General features: G+C 38.5%; 1 non-coding gene across 1 annotated transcript; it reads right to left on the minus strand.

The window, feature by feature from the left end:
- Positions 1 to 4882: 4882 nt before the first annotated feature.
- On the minus strand, positions 4883 to 4989 carry LOC122066202. The gene has a single exon (XR_006136279.1). It is a non-coding gene; the product is annotated as a small nucleolar RNA R71 (small nucleolar RNA).
- Between the last annotated feature and the right edge of the window lie 4647 nt (positions 4990 to 9636).

Genomic DNA, 9636 nt, shown 5'->3' on the forward strand with positions numbered 1-9636 from the left:
GTCGCTTTATGCCCTTAAGCAATCTCCTAGGCAGTGGTACAAGCGCTTTGATTCCCACATGATGAAGATTGGCTACACAAGAAGTGAGTATGATAGTTGTGTTTATTATAAAGTGTCAAGTGATAATTCCATTATTTTGTTGATGCTTTATGTTGATGACATGCTCATTGCTGCAAAGAACAAACATGATATAGTCTCTTTGAAGTCTTTGTTGAGTGCTGAATTTGAGATAAAGGATCTTGGTGCTGCTAAGAAGATCCTTGGCATGGAAATCCTTAGAGATAGAAATAGAGGTAAACTTTGGGTAACTCAGAAGAGGTATATTGAAAAGGTGCTAGAGCGTTTCAATATGGAAAAGGCTAAGCCGGTTAGCACTCCGTTAGCTGGCCACTTCAAGTTATCTGAAAGGGAATGCCCTACAACACATGAGGAGGTGGAGCAGATGTCTCAAGTCCCTTACGGTAACGCAGTTGGGAGTCTCATGTAGGCTATGGTTTGTAACAGGCCGGATTTGTCTCATGCAGTCAGTGTTGTTAGCAAATACATGAGTAATCTAGGAAAGGAGCATTGGAATGCAATTAAGTGGATCTTTAAATATTTGAGCAAGACTAAAGATATAGGTGTTATGTTCAATGGCAAGGAAAGTTCTATAGAATTGGCAGGTTATGTTGATTTTGACTATGCTGGTGATTTAGACAAGAGGAGGTCTACTACAGGATATGTGTTTACATTGGCTGGTGGACCTATATCATGGAAGGCGATGCTTCAGTCTACAATTGCATTATCCACTACAGAGGCAGAGTATATGGTAGCAGTTGAGACTGCCAAGGAAGAAGTCTGGTTAGCTGGACTGGTTCGTGAGTTGGGGTTGGAGCAAGGAGGTACAGTGTTACATTGTGACAGTCAGAGTGCCATACATCTTACAAAGAATCAGGTGTTTCATGCAAGAAGAAAGCCTATTGATGTGAGATTTCACAAGATCAGGGAGCTTGTGTCAGAAGGCAGTATTCACTTGAGAAAAATTCATACAGATCCCATTCCTGCAGATTTGTTTACGAAGCCAGTTACTACAGAGAAGTTCGAGTCCTGTTTGGACTTGATTAATATTACTCATTATTGAAGATAAGGGACGCACCAAACAGGTGCGGGTTTGTACCTCTAATGAGGTACAATAATGAAGACGTCTATAAATTATCTTTATAGGAGGCTCGAAGAATTCAAGCCAAGGTGGAGATTGTTGGTATATGATGTCTTGTATTCCGTCGCAATTTAATCCAGGGAGTACTGGTGCAGCACCTAGACAGGCAGGACGGCGGTCTCGGTTAGCGGGCCATGGGGGTTGCAAGGGGGGTAGGAGGCCCCCCTGCATAAGCAGGGGGTGTAGGGTGGCGTAGCCCCCCGCTCGAATTTTTTATTTGAGGGCAATTGTGTACTTTCCGGATTAGGGTTTTTTCGCTATATATCTGTAGCGAGGGTTTCTTTCTCTATAATGCAAGCAATACTGAGAGGTGTGAGGACGAGCACTGTAACCCTATTCTCCATTGATAGTGAAGCAGGATCTCATCTCACCGAGGACGTAGGCAACCTTGCCGAACCTCGTAAGAATCCATGTGCATTGTTTGTTTTGTTTTTCCGTTATCTTCTGCATCATTTTAGGGTTGCATTTCTACACATGGTTATCCCCTGTAGCAAATTTACTGTTCTAAGGCGTACATATGCACATTCAGTGTCTTATGCAAATACTTTCAATAGGAGCTAAGAGAGCAAGGATACTTTTGGCTTTGCATTGAAAGTTCAGCACCCCTAACAGTGATAAGAACGGTTCCCTCAATTCTTTGGCACTTTCTATTTGATAGACAAGTCGATGTCTTCGATATAATGAATATTATAATGTTCATAAATCAAATGTCTATTCTATAGTGAAATTCTCTAGAGGTAAAAATGAACATTGTGCCAATGTTGGCAATTGGCCCTCTCTCTCTCACCATATTGTTCCTTTGTGCTACCTCAAAATCACACTTTTCCTGATAGTAGCTTTGAGAACAGATTGCTACATGAATCATAGTTGTCAAGGCATTGCCTAGGCAGCTAGGCGGTTTTCTTGGGGTCTAGCAACAGTCACCTTATTTCAAGGCGCCTCGAAATGGTATCGAATCAAGTAAATGATTTTAGAATTGTTATTTCATTTACTTAAGATATTATTCATTAATAAGCAAATGCAAACACCCCATATTTGAATCCAATAAAATAGTTTCAAAATTAAATTACAAAATGATAAAAAATAACCCCCCCGGTTCAAAAACAAAAACTGGATTTTTCGTTGCAGGGACGATTTTCAACTTTCAAATCTTGGGTTTTTCTTAAATCTGAAAATTCTATAAATCTTATCATAGTAAGACATTGCTAAAAAACCAAAAATGTGAAAAATAATATTTGTTCTGCTTTTTAATAGCATGCATGATGAGCACAATAATGTGTGAAATCTTAGGGATATAAGTGTACATTTTGCCCCACTTTGGATAGTACTACTTTTATTTTTTTTGTTTTTTTTAGTTTCCAAGTCTACAAGAGAAAGTGCTTAAAGTGAATCAAGAACCAGTCCAAAGGTGGGACCCACTCATTGATACCACATCCTCTCTCCTACAAAATCCTGAAGATTATTTTCTCTCCTTGCCACCTCACAAGATCTTGAAGATGCTATGCAGAGATTCCTTTCTGATTTAATCAAGATTGCAAGATATTGGTGAATATTGCAAGGAAAGAATAGAATTTGTTAATTATGGAAACAGATTCTCTCTTTCCTCACACAATATCTCACAGAATGAGGATTTTTACTAAGATTTAATTTTATTTTATTTTCTTTCTTTTCTTAAAGAAGACTTGTAGAAGGAAGGAGGCAAGAAAAAAAACCCTACAAAAGCCCCTTCCTCCCCCCTCCTATTTTATTATTCCCCTTAGTTTATTTTCTAATTTATGCTTCGTTTTCTTCTCTCTCTCCCTCTCTCACTCTTTAGTTTTAGTTCTTCTCTATTTTTGCTTTAATCACTTTTGTTATAGTTTTTTATGTCAATTAATGCAAGCACTCTTTTATTCTTATTAGGCCTTTTATGTTTATGATTTATGCAATTGAATTGTAATTTTTAAAGTTATAGTTCTAGGCTTAGATCTAGGTGACAAGATCACGAGCTGTGGAGCATCTTTTTTTACTTTCAAGTTCAGTTTTTTTTCAAGATTTGTTTTCTCTAGTACTAGAAATTTTAGATTTGGTTTATTCCAGATCTGGTTTTTAGTACTGGTAGTATCTCAAATCACCCAAGCTTTCAAGTTCAAGCATTGATTCAAGTAAGTAGGCTCCTTCAGTAGTCTTCTCTCCCCCCTCTCATTCCCTTTTCTGACTACCCTTTCTTTCTTAATTTAAGATTTTAATTTCAGTCGTTACATTATTGCGATCCCTTTTCCCCAAGGTTCATGGCTAGTGTATGTGTTGGCTTTGCCCCCCTAGCCATAAAACTATCAATTTATTGTTTTTATTTTAATTGTCTCCCTTTCCCTAAAGCCAAGTAAAGTAACCCTTGTAAGAGTGACTCTCTGGTCAAGTAGGGAAACTCATATTATGATGCATCCCTCGAGCTAAGTAAAGAAACCTATTTGTGAATCTCTCTCTAGCTTTCTCCCCTTTCTTTTACTTTATTTTTATTTCAGCATTTTTTTTTCTTTATTTTTTTATTTTTTTTAATTGCGTGGGTTGTTTATTTTCAGTTATTTAATTATTTAATTTTAATTGCGTGGCTTGCGTCTTTAAATTATTATATGATGAATGGTTAGGACGTTATTTTAGATACATATGTTTAGGACGATAATTAGAATTAGATCACAACCATTAATCAGTTCACTTTCGCATTATTAAAAGAAATAAAAAAATAAAGTGGCTGCTCTCCCTGTGTTCGACCCGTAGCTACACTGATCCGTACGCTTGCGGTTACATTTTAAATCTCAAACAAGTTTTTGGCGCCGTTGCCGGGGAGATAGTTCCATATTATTTTTCACTTTCTTTTGGTAAATCGGAGTGCTTTGTTTGCTTTGTTTTATATTTTTCCTTTTCTTTTATTGAATTCCTGAGAAGAACAACTTGCAATAATAGTTGTATCAGTGGAGGTCGCCATGCCTCACAGTATGATAAAGACATGTTTCGCCCTGTAGCAGTACCTCAGGAATTGACCTGAGCAACCCCGGATCCCTGCCGGTAAGCTCTCAAAAAGCAAAAAAAATAAAAAAAAAATAAAAAATAAATCAAAAAAATCAAAAAAAAATCAAAAAAATCATCAAAAAAAAAAAAGTTTTGCTATCCATTCTTTTGTGCTTGTCTTACTTTAGTTGTGGGTAGTTTTTCTGTTGCATGAGTGTTAAGTGGATACGTAATACTAAGAATCGATTAGAAAGAAGAGATCCAACAAGTAGTGACCCTATACGTTTGCTCTCTTTAAAACCCTTCAATATGGGAGACCAACAGCAAAACCCTTCACCTAAATCTCTGAAAGATAGGTTCTACCCTGCTAGAACAGCCCAACCTTCCTGCATAGTTCTACCACAAGCCCAGGGCAATAATTTTGAACTCAAATCTCAATACATCACTATGTTACCCCACTTCCATGGGTTGACCTCTAAGGATGCATACCTATTTCTAAGAGAATTTGAAGAGGTGTGGGTTCTAATTAAGATCCAACAGCTTTCTAATGATGTTATTAAGCTTAGGTTTATCACTTTTGCATTGAAAGACTAAGCTAAGAAGTGGTTGTATGGGTTACCCACAAATTCCATTACCTCATGGGAACAGTTCATAGTTGTCTTCCTTAAGAATTTTTTCTCAACTCACAAGACCAATAAGCTTAGAAGTGATATCCTTCAGTTTAGGCAAAAGCCTAGTGAGTCATTTTCCAAACTTATGGAGAGATTCAAGGATCTACTCCAAGAATGCCCTCACCATGGCCTAGACCTATGGCATTTATGTCAAATAATTTATGAGGGTATTGATTACCCAACTAAACAAATGATAGAGTCCATGTGCCCTGAGGGATTCACATCCTTTACAGATGAAGGAAAGGCATGGGAATTTTTACTTGACTTAGTTTACAAAACCCGTGAGTGGGAATCAACCCAAGAGAGTGAAAGAACCATAGGAGGAAAAGGAAATTTTGTGGATGGAATAGTAGCTAAGGAAGCCCATTTGGATAGCCTAATCAAGAGAATTGAGGCTATTGTTCCTAGAGAGCCATCATCAGTCAATTTGGTTAAGATTTGTGCTTGGTGCCAATCCCCTGGACATGTCATAGAAGAATGCCCCAACACCTCTGGGGGCACTTCTAATGATAGTGTTAATGCTTTATACCAGAATAATCCATATAGTAATACCTACAATCCAGGATGGAGAAATCACCCAAATTTCTCTTGGAATCAAGGCAACCAAGCAGGGCCTTCCAATTTCCATAATCAAGGTCAACCTGGACTCCAAAGGCCTCCCTTCGCACAATAATCTTTTTCCCAAAATACTTTTCCTAAGTCAAATATAGGACCTCAGGCCAGTTTTCCTAGGGCCCCTCTCCTATCATCTTATCAACAACCCCCTGGGTTTACCAACACTGGAGAGGCAAGTAGAATAAGTGACTTGGAAAAAAATATGGCCCTCCTCATGACAAGCCATCAAAATTTTATGAGAGAACTCACTCAAGTTGTCTCAATTATGCGTGGGAGGGAGAAAGGAACTTTACCCAGTCAACCAGAGCCTAACCCTAGGCATCATCAGCCTGTTAGTTCACAAACATCAACTAATGCATCACTGAATACAGTACAGGTCAGACCCAACAAGGGCCATCTAACCAATGTAATGTTGTTTATGTCCTTAGGAGTGGTAGAGAGTACCAACAAAGCGTTCCGAAATCTTCCTCATCTATTACTCATGTTAACTCTCCTTTAGTTGAGGACACAAGTGTGCCTCTTGTTTCAAGTTCGTCTAATGAACCTAAAGATTTTTCTGAAACTAAAGATGATTTGGTTGAGGAAACAAAAAATGATTCTTCTGAACATGAGCAAATCCCTAACAGTCCTTATGTTCATCCTGTCCCATTTCCTAATCGCTTGGTAAACAAAAGGAAGACTGCTTGCATGGACAAAATTTTAGAAGTCTTCAAAAAGGTAGAAGTGAACATCCCCCTTTTGGATGCCATATCCCAGATCCCCGCCTATGCAAAGGTACTGAAAGATTTGTGTACTCACAAACGTATCACTAGTGTGCCCAAAAAGGCGTTCTTGGCAGGTAACATTAGTTCTATAATTACTCAGCCTATAGCAGCCAAGTATAAGGATCCAGGGAGCCCTACCATATCTTGTGTCATAGGAAACACCTACATTGAGCATGCCTTACTTGACTCTGGCACAAATGTGAATCTTTTACCATACCATGTGTACAAGCAACTTGGATTGGGAGAATTGAAAGTCACTGGAACTACTCTTCAGTTGGCAGATAGGTCTGTTAAAATTCCTGGAGGGATGGTTGAGGATGTTTTACTAAAGGTGGGGGAATTTATTTTCCCTGTTGATTTCAGTGTGTTAGATACCAAACCCTTCTCAACCAAGGATGAGATCCCAATAATTCTAGGAAGACCATTCTTGGCTACCAGTAATGCATTAATAAACTGCCGGAATGGTTTCCTAAGATTATCTTTTGGTAACCAAACTATTGAGTTTAACATGTTTAGGATACGCAAGCAACCACATATGGAAGAAGAGATTAATATGATTGAGGATTTTCTGGATTTTTCTGATGATTTAATTACCAACTTTGATATTAATTTTGATTCAGAAATCCAAGAGTGTATGGATGAGTTGGATGATGATAGTGAAAATTTCTTTTCTAAAGTCTTGAGTCTTCACACACATGCGGAGCCCTTAGAACCCCTTTCCAATTCCATTCCCAAACCTTCCACAGTTGAGCCCCCTAAGCTAGATCTTAAGGAATTGCCATCTAATTTGAGGTATGCTTTCCTAGGGCCTGACCAGACTCTTCCTGTAATAATTTCTTCAAATTTGACTTCTAGCCAGGAAGAGGAGTTACTTAAAGTGTTAAAAGATAATAAGGAAGCCCTAGGTTGGACCATGGCTGATATCAAGGGTATAAGCCCTTCTATTGTGCAACATCATATACATCTTATGGAGGATTTCAAACCATCCACGGAACCCTAAAGAAGAGCTAACCTAGTAATGATGGAAGCCATTAAGAAAGAGATCCTAAAGTGCTTGAATCATGGAATAATTTATCCTATTTTTGACAACCAATAGGTAAGCCCAGTTCACGTAGTGCCTAAGAAGTCTAGGGTGACTGTAGTTCCCAATGCCAATAATGAACTAATTCCAACCTGTGTCCAATCAGGGTGGAGAGTGTGCATAGACTACAGGAAACTTAATGTGGCAACCTGGAAGGACCACTTCCCATTGCCATTCATTGACCAGATGTTAGAGAGGTTAGCTGGACATGAATACTATTGTTTTCTTGATGGATATTTTGGCTATAACCAGATCCCAATTGCTTTAGAGGACCAACATAAGACCACTTTTACATGCCCATATGAAACATTTGCTTACAGGCGTATGCCCTTTGGGCTTTGCAATGCCCCTGCTACGTTCCAACGATGCATGATGAGCATATTTTCTGACATGGTCAAAAAATTCTTAGAAGTATTTATGGATGACTTTTCAATTCATGGAAATTCCTATTCTGAATGTCTTCATCATCTTTCTCTAGTTTTGAAAAGGTGCATATCTAAGAATTTGATTTTGAATTGGGAGAAATGTCATTTCATGGTTAAATCTGGTATTGTTTTAGGCCATGTAATATCCAAGGAGAGAATTAAGGTAGATAGAGCCAAAGTGGATTTAATTGATAATTTACCACCTCCTCAATCTGTTAAGGACGTCCGATCTTTTCTAGGGCATGCGGGCTTCTACAGAAGGTTTATTAAGAACTTTAGTCAGTTAGCCTAACCTCTCACTTCATTACTTGCCAAAGATCAAACTTTTGAATTTTCTCAAGAGTGCCTAGAATCTTTTAAACAACTTAAGAAGAAGTTGACCAATGCACTCATTGTTCAACCACCTGTTTGGACTGAACCTTTTGAACTGATGTGTGATGCTTCGGATTTTTCCATATGAGCGGTTTTGGGTCAAAGGATTAATAAGTTGCCCACTGTCATTTATTATGCTAGTAGGACCTTAAATAATGCACAACTCAATTATACAACCACTGAAAAAGAATTTTTAACGGTTGTGTTTGCATTAGAAAAGTTTCGGTCTTACTTAATTGGTTCACATGTGGTGGTGTATACTGATCATTCTGCTCTCAGATACTTAGTTCAGAAGAAGGATGCCAAAGCCCGTCTCATTAGGTGGATTTTACTTTTGCAAGAGTTTGATATAGAAATTAGAGATAAAAAAGGAGTTGAAAACCTAGTTGCAGACCATTTATCCCGGCTTCCCAATTCTTTGACTGTCGATTCTCCAGTTAACGAGAACTTTTCAGATGAACAGTTATTTGCAATGTCCAGTGAACCATAGTTTGCTGACATTGTCAACTTCTTAGTTTCAAGTGTGACTCCGGATCACTGGTCCACCCAAGATAAGTATAGGTTTCATTTCCAAGTTAAGCACTTTTTCTGGGATGATCCTTATTTATTTAAGATATGTCCGGATCAAATTATCCGACGATGTGTTCCTGATCATGAGCAACATTCTATTCTCTTTTTGTCATGATCATGCATGTGGTGGACACTTTGGACCTAAGAAGACTGCCGCAAAGGTTCTTCAATGCGGATTTTATTGGCCCACTCTTTTTAGAGATGCTTTTGATTTTTGCAAGACTTGTCCCGCCTGCCAGTCTTTTGGCCGTATCAATAAGAGGAACATATTGCCCCTCAACCCTATTTTGGTAGTTAAGATCTTTGATGTATGGGGCATCGATTTTATGGGACCATTCCCTAATTCCTTTGGGAATTTGTACATACTTTTGGCCGTTGATTATGTTTCTAAATGGATAGAAGTCATACCTTGTAAAACTAATGACCACAAAGTAGTGGTCCAGTTTCTAAAAGAGAACATTTTTTCCCGCTTTGGTGCACCAAGTGCAATAATTAGTGATAGGGGTACTCATTTTTGTAATCGGCCTTTTGATGCCCTAATGAAAAAGTATGGGATCACCCATAAGTTATCTACCCCTTATCACCCCCCAAACTAGTAGTCAAGTGGAGGTGTCTAATAGGCAGATTAAACAAATCTTGGAGAAAACTGTTAATCCCAACTATAAGGATTGGTCCCTTAGGCTCATTGATGCCTTGTAGGCCCATCGGACTGCATTCAAGACCGATCTTGGTCAGTCTCCCTACCGTTTGGTGTATGAGAAAGCTTGTCACTTACCAGTTGAGTTGGAGCATAAGGCCTTTTGGGCCATCAAGAAGCTCAACTTTGATTTGTCTGATACGGGAATTCATCGTAGGCTCCAACTATCTGAGTTGGAGGAACTTAGGAATGAAGCCTATGAAAGTTTTAGGATTTATAAGGAAAAGACCAAAGCTTTCCATGATAAGCACATTC

The sequence above is a fragment of the Macadamia integrifolia genome, unplaced genomic scaffold (genome assembly GCF_013358625.1).
Source record: "Macadamia integrifolia cultivar HAES 741 unplaced genomic scaffold, SCU_Mint_v3 scaffold2289, whole genome shotgun sequence".
Taxonomy (NCBI): Eukaryota; Viridiplantae; Streptophyta; class Magnoliopsida; order Proteales; family Proteaceae; genus Macadamia; species Macadamia integrifolia.